General features: G+C 49.5%; 1 long non-coding RNA gene across 1 annotated transcript; it reads right to left on the bottom strand.

The window, feature by feature from the left end:
• Positions 1–1,677: 1,677 nt before the first annotated feature.
• LOC146766476 (uncharacterized) lies at positions 1,678–3,131 on the bottom strand. The gene is made up of 2 exons (XR_014957555.1): positions 2,746–3,131; positions 1,678–2,642 (listed from the first exon to the last, which is right to left on the bottom strand). It is a non-coding gene; the product is annotated as an uncharacterized LOC146766476 (long non-coding RNA).
• Between the last annotated feature and the right edge of the window lie 7,981 nt (positions 3,132–11,112).

Genomic DNA, 11,112 nt, shown 5'->3' with positions numbered 1-11,112 from the left:
ATGGACATTGATGAGGAAGATGAAGAGGAGGCCATGGTCCTGGGATGAAGAGCGATGCCAGCAGCAGGACAGGCATGTGGTCCCCACAGGCACAGTGGGTTCCCTGCAGCCAGGCTGGGGCGGGATTGGGCTGGGTGGTCCCTGCTCAGGCACGTGGTACCCAGTGCCTTGGGTTCTGCTGGCCATGCCCAGCCTGTCCTGTTCTTGCTTTGGGCCACACAAGCCCCATGGCAGTGCCTGGGGCCCAGCCCCCAGACCCAGCCAGCCTCAGCTCTGGCAACAGAGTCCCGCTGTGCCAGCCTGGGGACACACGGTAGAGCCCTCTGTGCCTGACTGGAGTGACCACGGCACCTGCTTTTCTTCCCGGACTGATGGAGATCCTGGACTGAAATGGCACCCGTTTGTACATAGTTTTTAGAGTTTGTTCTTGTTTTAGGCATATAGGTTTTAGGGCTTCGTTTTGTCTTCTGTAAATACATTTCAAATATTGTTGTTTGATATGTTCTTAGGTATATACATTCTATAAATTGTTGTTATTACTAATATTCTTACAAAAGTAAATGTGTTCTGTGTTTTCATTGCTGTTCTTATGTAAATAAACAACCTTGGGTTTTCACACCCCAGTTCTCTTTCCATTTGCTTCCGGCACAGGCAGTATTGGCCAAGTTGTGTTTTCCACTTGCTCCCGGTTCCCAGGGCTGGAGGTTCATGGGGGAGCTGGCACAGCCACCCCAGCAGTGGTTGTCCCACTCAGAGGGTCCCGCTGACAGAGGTCACTGTCTCCTTGCTGTCTCTCTGGACACACTGGGGGGCTGCAGGGGCGAATCCCAGCATGCCCTGTCCCATGGGATCCCATGTTGGAACTCAATGTCCCAGCCCGGGTGAGCACTGGTTGTGGCCCTGGGCTCAGCATGGCAGGCCTGGTGCTCAGAGCAGTGCAGACTTCAAGCTGGCCATGCACAGCTCTGTGTTTCTCCCAAAAATATCACTGCTGCAGCACCTGGGGTTCCCCAGTGCTGGGCTTTTTATCCCCACTGCATGGAGGATCATATGGCAGGGCAAAGGATGGATCCCATGTAGCATCCAACCTGCCCTGATCCAGGCTGGGCACAGCCTGATGAAGGATGAGCACATCTCGCAGGGATATGGAAACCTCCCCTGAGAACCCAGTTCAGGCAGAGCCTGAGCTCTTTTGTGGCTCTGGGCAGGAAGATGCTCAGGATCTCCCAGAGAGGCTCAGCGGGCAGTAGGATTGTGCCTGGATCTCGCTCTGGACATGCCAGTGGCTCAAGTGAGAGCTGTGGGAATGATTTATAATGCACCGAGAGGGGCCACAGTCCTGCAAGGCTCTTACATCAGGAGCAAAGAGCAGCCTGCAGGGTGGGGAAGGCTGGAGCTGTAGCACTCTGTGCTCATCCCTCACCTTCATGGGGAGGTGCCCCCAGAGTTGCTATGTATCACTTTGATGGTTCTCCTGTTGGGTGTATTTTGGAGCAGCTGTTATCTGTGGCTTTTTATGGTGATGCTGTGGAAAGCAGCCATTTACCTGCTGTGATGAACTCAAAACTTGTCATGGTTTGACACTGGCACAATGCCAGTGCCCCCATGAAAATGTGATCCCTACCTTGAATGCTGTGAAGTGGAATCTAGAATAGAGCAAAGCAGGCCCAAGCCTAATAACAGGAAAAAACTTTATTAAACTACCACTACAAAAGAAAAGAGAAAACTAAAGAAGGGAAAAAAAAAACACACAAAGATCCAAATGAAAACCTTGCAAAACATTCCTCCCCCCCACCACCCAACTCGAACAAACCACAGTGAGACACAATCTGGACCCCAATCAGGTTTCCACTCTTCAAACAACCGATACTCAGTCCATCGAGGGAACAGAGTCTCTCCTGTGCCACAGACCCCCCAAGAAACACAGCTTCACATCCTGTGTTTCCATGTCACACATGGCACCGCCCGGAGAAAAAGTTTGCCATGGTGACCCTTCTCCTTTCCATGCACAGTGCTCTCACCACCAATGCATGGATGGTCAGACTGCCTTTAGGATTTTCCCTTTCAAGGATGCCCTGCCAAGAGGGGAGAAAACAACAGTTCAGTTTTTCATTGTTTGGGACCACAGTCCCCCCCCATTTTCCCCTGGGGCCGAGGGCTCAAGAACAGAGATCTTCTTCTCTTCTCTTTTCCTTTCCAGGGCAAGGGGGCGCCACCACAAACCCCCCAACCTTTTCTCTGTTCACTCCACTTTTGTCTTTTTCTCAGCTGAAGCAGGTCTCTTGACTCACTGGCATCCTCCCAAAACACAGTCCCTCTTGAAGGAGAAGATTTGGTTCAGGTTGTGGCTAACACGGAAAAGTCCAGCCAAAAGCCACTCCTTGTCCCCCTCCCATCCAGAATTCCTCCTTCCAACATCCCATCCCAGGGTCCAAGGTGTCCCTCTTCCTCTCTTTCAAACCGAGGAGGGGAAAGGAAAATTCACAAAGCTTTCATTTCTCAAGGAAGGGTTAAAAGTCCGAACTCCCAGGATGGCTCGATGCCCGGACAACCAGCAACTCCCACACAACTGGGCACCTTGCAGCAGCTCCCCCCGCTCCTCCTTCCTTGCGGCTTTCTCTCTCCCTCTCAGGAGAGGAACTCTGGGGGGGGGAAATGGAGACATCCCAGATTTCTTCCACCCTTCCATCTGCAGGGGCCAGCCCGGTTCCAGTCCTTTCACCAACCTTGGGGCTTTCGGCCTACCTTTCTCAGGCCATGGGCTTCCCCTCCCCCACCCAGCTCGTGGCTGGGCGGGGGAAGGTCTGCACTGCACGCTGACCGGAACCAAAAAGAGCGAGTTCCCCTGGGAATTCTGCTTTCAACCCCTCTGTGTTCTCAGAGGCGTGTCTACTTTCAATTGGTCAATATCTAAATTGACCCCTTCCTTCCGGAAAAAATTATCTTTCCGTGTCAAACCATGACACCCTTGCATAAAGGGAAGATTTTAGGGAGGATGCCAATTTTGGGAATGGGCATCTGAAAAGACAGATGGTTCTTTTCCATAGCGAGGAAAGCAAGGATCCCCAGTGCTCCAGAAGCTGATGAGAAGCAGCCCTTGGCATTCCAAGATCAGCCAGACCTGTCAGGTGGCCCCTGGCAGGCCAAGCCAGCCAGACCTGTTCCATGTTCCCTCCCTTCCATGGGGCCCCACAGTGTCCCAATGGTCCCTTGCTTCCAGGAGGCCCTGAGGTGTCACAATGCCCCCTTGGTGACACCAGGCCCTGTAGGGTCAGAATGGTCTCCATGGTTCCATCAGGCCCCACAGAGTCATAATGGTCTCTGGGTCCATGAAGCCCCGCAGTGTCACCATGGCCCCTTGGTTCCATGGGCTCCAGTGGTGCCACAATGATCCCCTTGGTTCCATGAGGTGCCCACAGTGTCACAGTGATCTCCATGGGAAGGAAAGAACCGAGCCCCAATGTGGCAGGGGCAGCCACCAGAGGCCAAGGCCAGCCAGGCTTTACAGTACTGACAAATTTTGGCTGGGAGCAACCGTTGGATATAGGGAATTTTAGAGGTGGCATCCCAATTTCACACACGGACACCCAGAGTAGAAGGATGGCTCTTTCCATAGGAAGGAAAGGATGGAACACCGATGTTTGAGGGGCAGATGAAACGTGGCCACCAGAGACCTAGGCCAGCCAGACCTCTCTGTCCTAGGAGCTTTTGTCTGAAAGCAATCCTTGGATATAGGGAATTTGGGAGGTGGAATCCCAGTTCTGGTCATTTCTGCATAGATAAGAAGGACGGTTCTTTTCCATAGGAAGGAAAGCACAGAGCCCAAGTGTTTCAAAGGCAGGTGAGAGGCAGCCCCATGGGCCAAGGGCAGCCAGACCTGCCTCTCTGGATGATATCACTTGGGAGCAATCCTTGGATATACAGAGTTTTGGAGGAGGAATCCCAGTTTTTGTCATGGGCACCTGGACAGGAAGAAGAGTTAATTTTATTAAGAAGGAAAGCACAGAGCCCAGTGTTTCAGAGGCACATGAGTACCAGCCCTCAGGAAGCCAGGGCCAGCCAGACTTGTCAGTCCTTGCAGCTTCTGTCTGGGAGCTATCTTTGGATATAGGGAATTCTGGAGGCAGATGCCCAATTTTGGCCATGGATGCCTAGTTGAGATGGATGTTTTTTCCCATAAGAAAGAAAGGCACATGGTCCCAGTGTTTGAAGGGCAGATTAGAGGTGGTCCCTGGGTGGCCCAGCCAGCCAGACCTGTTCCGTGTTCCCTGGGTTTCAAGGGGGTCCACAGTGTCACTTTGTTTTCCTTGCTTCCATGAGCCCTTGTCACAATGGCTTCGTGGTTCCACAGAGCCCTGATGTGTCACTATGTCCCCTGGGCTCCGTGTGCCCTTCCTGTGCCACAATGGCTCCTCTGTGACACTGTGGCTGTACAAGGTCACCATGGACCCTTGGTTCCTTGGGGTCTCTGAGTTCACAATGGTCTCCTTGATTCCATGAGGCAGCACAGTGTCACCATGGCCCCTTGGTTCCATGAGGTTCCCCAGTGTCACCGTGGTCGCTGTCAGAGGCTGGATGAGATCCATGTCCCGAGACACCTTGGGATGCTCGGAATGCCCGTGTGGGGCCGGGGACGGGTCAGGCCTTGGTTTGTGGTGGGACAGAGCCCCGCCCCCAGCCTGGCCTGGCAGAGCTGTCAATCACACAGCAGGGACGGTGCTGATTGGCTGAGCTGTCAACCAATCACACACCAGCAGCTGGTGCCTACCCTGACTCTGATTGGGCAATCACCTGGCAGTCCCACCCCAGGGGCGGGCCCATGGAGGCCCAGGGGGTTAAAAGCCGGAGCACGAGGCCAGCCCATGGTCTGGATCCTGCCTTCTCCTGGGGTTCCTCTGTTAGCGACGCTGGAACCCATGAGGTTGGTGCTTGTATACATTTCTTTCTATAGATCTCCTGTCTTTCTGTTGTTCTCTATTTCTCCTCTTTCTAATCATATTTACATGGAACATTTTTTGAAAAATTAATTTCAGATTATATGGATTAAGTTACTGAAGTTAATGCTAAGATAAGAGATTTGTGTTGAAGTGGGTGTTGTATTAAAGCCTTTGCTAAAGTTCCATTCTTGTATATATTTTGTCAGTAAAATTTTGTGTCATTTTGATCTCTTAGCTAAGTTGGTTAGAGCATGGTGCTGGTATCACAGAAGATTTGGTTCAGTCCCTGTGTGGGCCATTCAGTTAAGGGCTGGACATGATGATCCTGGTGGGTCTCTTCCCACCAAGAATATTCTTTGCATCTGGCCATGGTGAGAATATCTGGTTGGTGTTTTGAAATGTAAATTTTAAGGAATTTAGAGGTTTTAGAGGAGATAAGACTTTAGTTAGAGATAAGCAATACTAGAGTTAATTAAAATACATGAGTAGGCCTTGATGAAGTTAAGAGTTCGTAGTTAACTAGTAACTGATTGCTTGTCAGCACAATGTTTAATTAGATGGCTTTATAATGAAGAATATAGAATTTGACAAATATCTTTTAGCAACATAAGACAATTGTGGGCTTCCTCTGTTCTGAAACCAATTGAAGACAAGGAATGGGAGTTCTCCCAAGAGTTAATTTGTCATATTTGCATTGAAAAGGTAGAAAGGTCAGAACTAGGAAGACTTCATTTACTTCCTCATTTTGGGACCCCTCCCCATGAAAGGGACCACCGACAACATTTCAAGGAACAAACTACACATGCTTAATAGCTTTTGAAGAGATTAGCATATGAAGCGAGGAATGGGATGTACCAAAATTATGAATATGTATTTGTATTTTGTGTATTCAATACTTGTATAGATAAAAGGACTCTGTAATAACTTGGAAGCTGTGGTGTGTATTTGGGAGCTATCCCGAATGCAGCCCCGCGTCAAATAAACATACTTTCTAACTTTCTAACTGTTAGAGAGTTTCTGTCCGTAACAGTTGGATATTGGTACTAGATCAATATCCTTATTTTTTTAAAAAATCAGTTTCTCCTGTGTACCAAATTCAAGTAAAGGAACCTTTGCTGACCCCCAGCATTTCAGTGCTCTGGGGTGTTACAGCCCTGCAGACTCACAACGGCCTCTTGTTCCCATGAGACCCCGGAGTGTCACACTGGCTGAATGGTTCCATGGGCCCAACAGTGCCACAATGAACCCCTTTGTTCCACAACTTCCCACAGTATCACATGGACCCTTGGTTCCACGGGCACAACAGTGCCACAATGATCCCCTTGGTTCCAAAATTTCCCACAGTGTCACACTGGCCCCTTGGTTCCATGGGCCCAACAGTGCCACAATGATCCCCTTGGTTCCACAACTTCCCACAGTGTCACACTGGCCCCTTGGCTCCATGAGGATCTGCAGGGTCACACAGGTTTATGACATTTGTCCTTGCTGCCCCTCACATCCCCCTGCCCCACAAACAGCCCCGAGTCACCCGTGAGGGACAGGCCCTGCTGTGCCAGGCTGGGCTCAGGGATTGGTCTTTCTGCTTCCCCCAGCCAGCCCAGGCCTTGCTCAGCATTGCAGTTCCCTGCTCTGAGCCTTGGGCTCCCTGCAATCCTGACCTCAAGGATCTGCTCTCACCAGTCCCTGGGGAGCCTTTGGTAGTCCCTGCCCTCAGTGGGGCCCAGTGATGCTCTAAGGGACTTGGAGTTTTGCTTCTGACTCCTTGGGCAGCTTCTTCAGCCTTCTCTCAGTCCCTGAGGGTCCTGGACGGGGGCTCAAATCTACCATGGCAATCATCAAAATACAGAAAGCCCTTGGAGGCTCTTTCTCTTCCTTCATTTGTCTTCAGCTCTCCAGGTGCAGCTGATTGGAGTCAGTCTGGAGTTCTGTTAAGGAGGAAGATTTCCAAGTGGACCTCATGACCTTTTTTTCTTCAATCAAGTGAGTATTTTTTTATTTCCCAGTTCAAAGAAGAGCTGATAGAAGCATTGCCCAGGTGATCTTGACAATGAAGTTCTCCTGAGGAGGTCTGGGCATGTAGAAGAATGGCCCCCCTGAGGGCTGACCCTGTTTGGACAAGCTGCTCCTCACCCCCAGCCTCACCATGTCTGACATTGCCCACCTGGCACTGACATCCCTGTGCCCTGCAGCAGAACCTTGTCCCTGAGCTCTGCAGCTCCACGTCCCAGCCCATTGCACCGTGTCCCACCTGCTCTCCTCAGGGCTCTGCCTGCACACAGGCCCAGGAGAAGTTTGTCTCTGGGGAAAGAAAGAATGGAAAAGCTTGAGCAGGTTTCCTAAACAACAAACCCAACTCAGGAACCACCTGCTCAGTACAGGCTGCCTGGAATGGTGTCACCTTTCTACAAGAGACAGTGTGACCAGAAATGATCTCTGGAAGCAGAATTCTCTGAGTCTCCTAGCTGAATTCTCTGTCCTGGCCCTTTCCCTGGATCTCTGTTGCAGATGGAAGCTGCTGGTGCCATCCTCACCTTTAACCTCTCTTTGGAGTGCAAACAGATGTTCCCCGGTGTGTTAAGCAGGATTTTCTCAATGTTTCTATAAATCTTTTGTGTTCCCCATGGAACGAAGGGGCCATTTTGGCACTGAGGGGGTGACGTGGAAGCAAGGAGTCAATTGTGACCCTGGGATCCCATGGAACCAAGGGGCCATGGTGACACAGCAGGGCCACGTGGATCCAATGGTCCATTGTGACAATGTGGATCCAAGGAGACCATGGAGACACCCCCAGAACCTCATGGAACCAAGGAGTCCATGGTGACCCAGCAGGGCTGCATGGATCCAATGGTCCATGGTGACACTGCCCATCCAAGGAGGCTGTTTGGAGACCGTGGAAGCTCATGGAGTGAGGTGGCCATTGTGACACTGAAGAACTTCATGACACCAAATATCCACTGGGGCATAGCAGGGCATCATGGGAACACAGAAACTGCTCTTGACAGTGTGGAAACTCCCGGAACCAGGGGCCATGGTGGCACTGCAGAACCAGCTCAGCTGCTGCACCTTGTCCCCTGCCCTGCACAGCTCCTTGGCAAGTACAGCAGGAGCAGCACACTCGGAGCCTCAGGAATGCCCCTCTGGGATCCATGGCACACGCTCCCAGGGGCTGGAATTCCAGTTCCCAGCCAGGAGATGATGTTCCTGCCCTTGAAGGCAAAGCTCTTATGGAAGAGCCGAAAACCAAGTGAAGCAAGATCTTAGAGTGACATTTCACTGCCAATCTTCCTAAGTTCACCCATGGCTGTTGCATCTTATGGATTGGGAATGAAATCAGGGCAGGGTCTTTGGTGGGAGCTGCCCTGGGTCAAAGGAGACACTGAGAGAGAAACAGAGCAGGCAAAGATAGGTGGAAGAGAAAGGAGGTGTTTTGGTTTGGAATGACAGGTGTCTGCTAAGGAGGGCAGGACCCTCCCCTGAAATGGAAAAATGTAGACTCTTTCTTTCTGAATTGTTATTAATTTGAAATTAAGGGGGGCTCTCAGATAAAAATATGGGAGCGGGAATAACTGTTTTTTATTAGGGAAGAAAATTGAACTATAAAATAAGCAATGCAGTAAACTGAAATAACACTGACAGTGTCAGAATATAACCTGATACCCTTTTGGACAGGGTATTGGCCACAATCCAATTGGAATTGTGGCTGCAGTCCTCCTGGAGTGTCAGGTGTGGTTCTGTTGGAGAAGTGATCCTATAGGAATGGGAGTCTTCCTCTGAAGAGGAAGAGACAGCTGTTCCTTTGAGAAATCCAGCCCAGAAAAATCTGTGTTGGTGGGCCAGAATCTCAAGACTAGATGCAGGTAGGAATGCTTGGCTCCTCCCTCTGGGCGGAACATCTCACAATGGGATGTTACAGTTCTTATCCGTCATGCAGTGACATTCAATAGCCCATTATCAGAAGATGTCTCCCCTGAGGGAGGATTGATTGTGGAAGAGATAAGGAAAAACTGCCCACTTAACACAGGACAACTGCCATACAGATGGCAAATAGAACACATCTTGCTTTTCAGTCTGGGACAGGAGGGCACAAACAAAATCAGCTGAGAAGGCAGCACACTGAAAAGCAACCCAGAACTGACAGAAAATAAATGGGACAGAAATCAATAATTCTGGAAGTTTTATTTATTAACAAAATAAATCACAACCACCCAGCCCCACACAATCCTGATTCCACAACCTCAAATTTGGATCTCACTTCTCCCGATCACCTTCCAACCCCATCTCACCGTGGAGGCTGTGGAATTGAGTAATTTTGGCATGGGGCTGAGGTGGGAACCAGCCATTTTGAGGTGGAATTGAGCAATTTTGCGGGTAAGATTGAGGGGTTTCCAATTGGATTGAGTACTTTTGAGGTGACAGAGCAATCCACCTTGGCATTTGGGGTGCAAAGATACAAAGAATACTACCAGATATCTCCCAAGAACCCACAAATACTTCAGAATATGTTCCCAAACTGTAAATTCCACCTCAAATACCTCTAAAATGGTGTGACTTTTGACATCTCTGGTCAATACTCTTTTTAGTCATTTTTCAGGTGTTTTTAAGTGATAAAGACAAATTAGAAGAAAATTAGGGCCAAACCAAAACCAGAGACCCCTTGAGCAACCCCTGGACACTGGACAAAACAAACTCAGCAGAAATCAAATTTAACCCTCCATAAAATGCCTTGAGGAAGATTTGCTCTTCCCACAAGTCACTTCTGATGGAAACGCAAACAAATCCCAAACATTAATAAACCAACAACAGAAGCAATTCTGTGGTAATTCTAAATTTCATCAGTTCCAGCACAGCTCTAGCTCAGATGCTGGCAGGTTCCAAAAAAAGAAACATGGAAATATGTCCAAATACAGATTATTAAAAGGGAGGGAAAGGTCTGTGTAGCTGTCACACAGGTGACAGGGACCAAGAAAATAATGAATCTCCCCCCAAGCCTGTGAATCCAGGAGTTATTTGTAAAATAACTTGAGCTGGGCTTCTTGTAGGACTTTAGTAGCCTTGTGTTTCTCACCTTGGGGTGAATGATCCTTGTCAGTCTCGCTGGTATCATTTGGTGCCTTTCCTCCAGTGATTTTAACAGACTTTTCAAAGAAGGAAAACAAAATATTTTCTTTACACTGGCCACCCACAACTTCCACTTTTCTCATAAGGTCTCCCAAAAGTCGCTCAGAGGAAGCTGCATCCAAGTTTCCAAGAGTTCCTCCAGAAAGAGGCAGAACCTCCGCAGAGGAGGGAACCAGGCTGTTGTCAAAGGAACTCGGGGTCAGACAATAGAGCCTTGAAATCACTGTGCAAAATAATATTGCAGTTTGTTTAATAAAATTGTTAGAGAGATGCCCCTGCCCCAATTAAGGTGCTAACAAGACCAAATCCAAAGTGGATTTTATTGAACAGTAAATGTGAGGTAGAGAGAGACATGGAAAGAAAGAGAAAAGGGGAGAGAGCAAGGGAGTGACATGGACAGAGATCTCCCCTGGGGCGGGGCAAGTGTGACATTGTCCCCTGTGTGCGTGGCCTCCCCAGGGTGGGGGTTTTACACCAGAGCCAGTTTGGGTAAGGGGGGTGGTGTTCACCCCCCACCCCAAGCAGGGATTGCCTCACTGTTTCAGGTTACAGTGTCAGATGTAACCAAAAGTGTTTTCAGTCCCCATCTCCATAAACTGTTATCAACAGGTGGGGCAGTGTTCTTTATCTCTTCCATGGCTCAGCCCTGATAACGCTCTCCAGGGGCCATCTTCTGTTAATGGGCCATTGAGTGTCACTGCAGGAATGATAAAATTACATCATCCCATTGTGGGATGCTCTGCCCAGGGGGAGGAACCAAGCATTCCTACCTGGATATAATCTCACCCTTGCAACACCACAACCACCTTGCCTACTGGATTCCCAGAGGACAAGAGCTCCATAACCACCACTTGACCTTCAGTGCAAGACCAGACCCTTCTACAGGATCACCACTTTGACAGAATCACGTTCATCACTCCAGCCAGACTGCAGCCACCATTTCATCAGACTGCTACCACCACCCTGAACAACGAGGTGTCAGGTTATATCCTGATTCTGTCAGATTAAGCCAGTGTTTCTGTATCATTGCCTTGATCTTAATTTTCTAATTACATTG

Source organism: Lonchura striata, chromosome 10, assembly GCF_050655825.1.
Source record: "Lonchura striata isolate lonStrDom1 chromosome 10, ASM5065582v1, whole genome shotgun sequence".
Lineage (NCBI taxonomy): Eukaryota > Metazoa > Chordata > Aves > Passeriformes > Estrildidae > Lonchura > Lonchura striata.
Note: the sequence above shows the minus strand (reverse complement) of the source record. Positions and strands in the feature narration are given on the sequence as shown.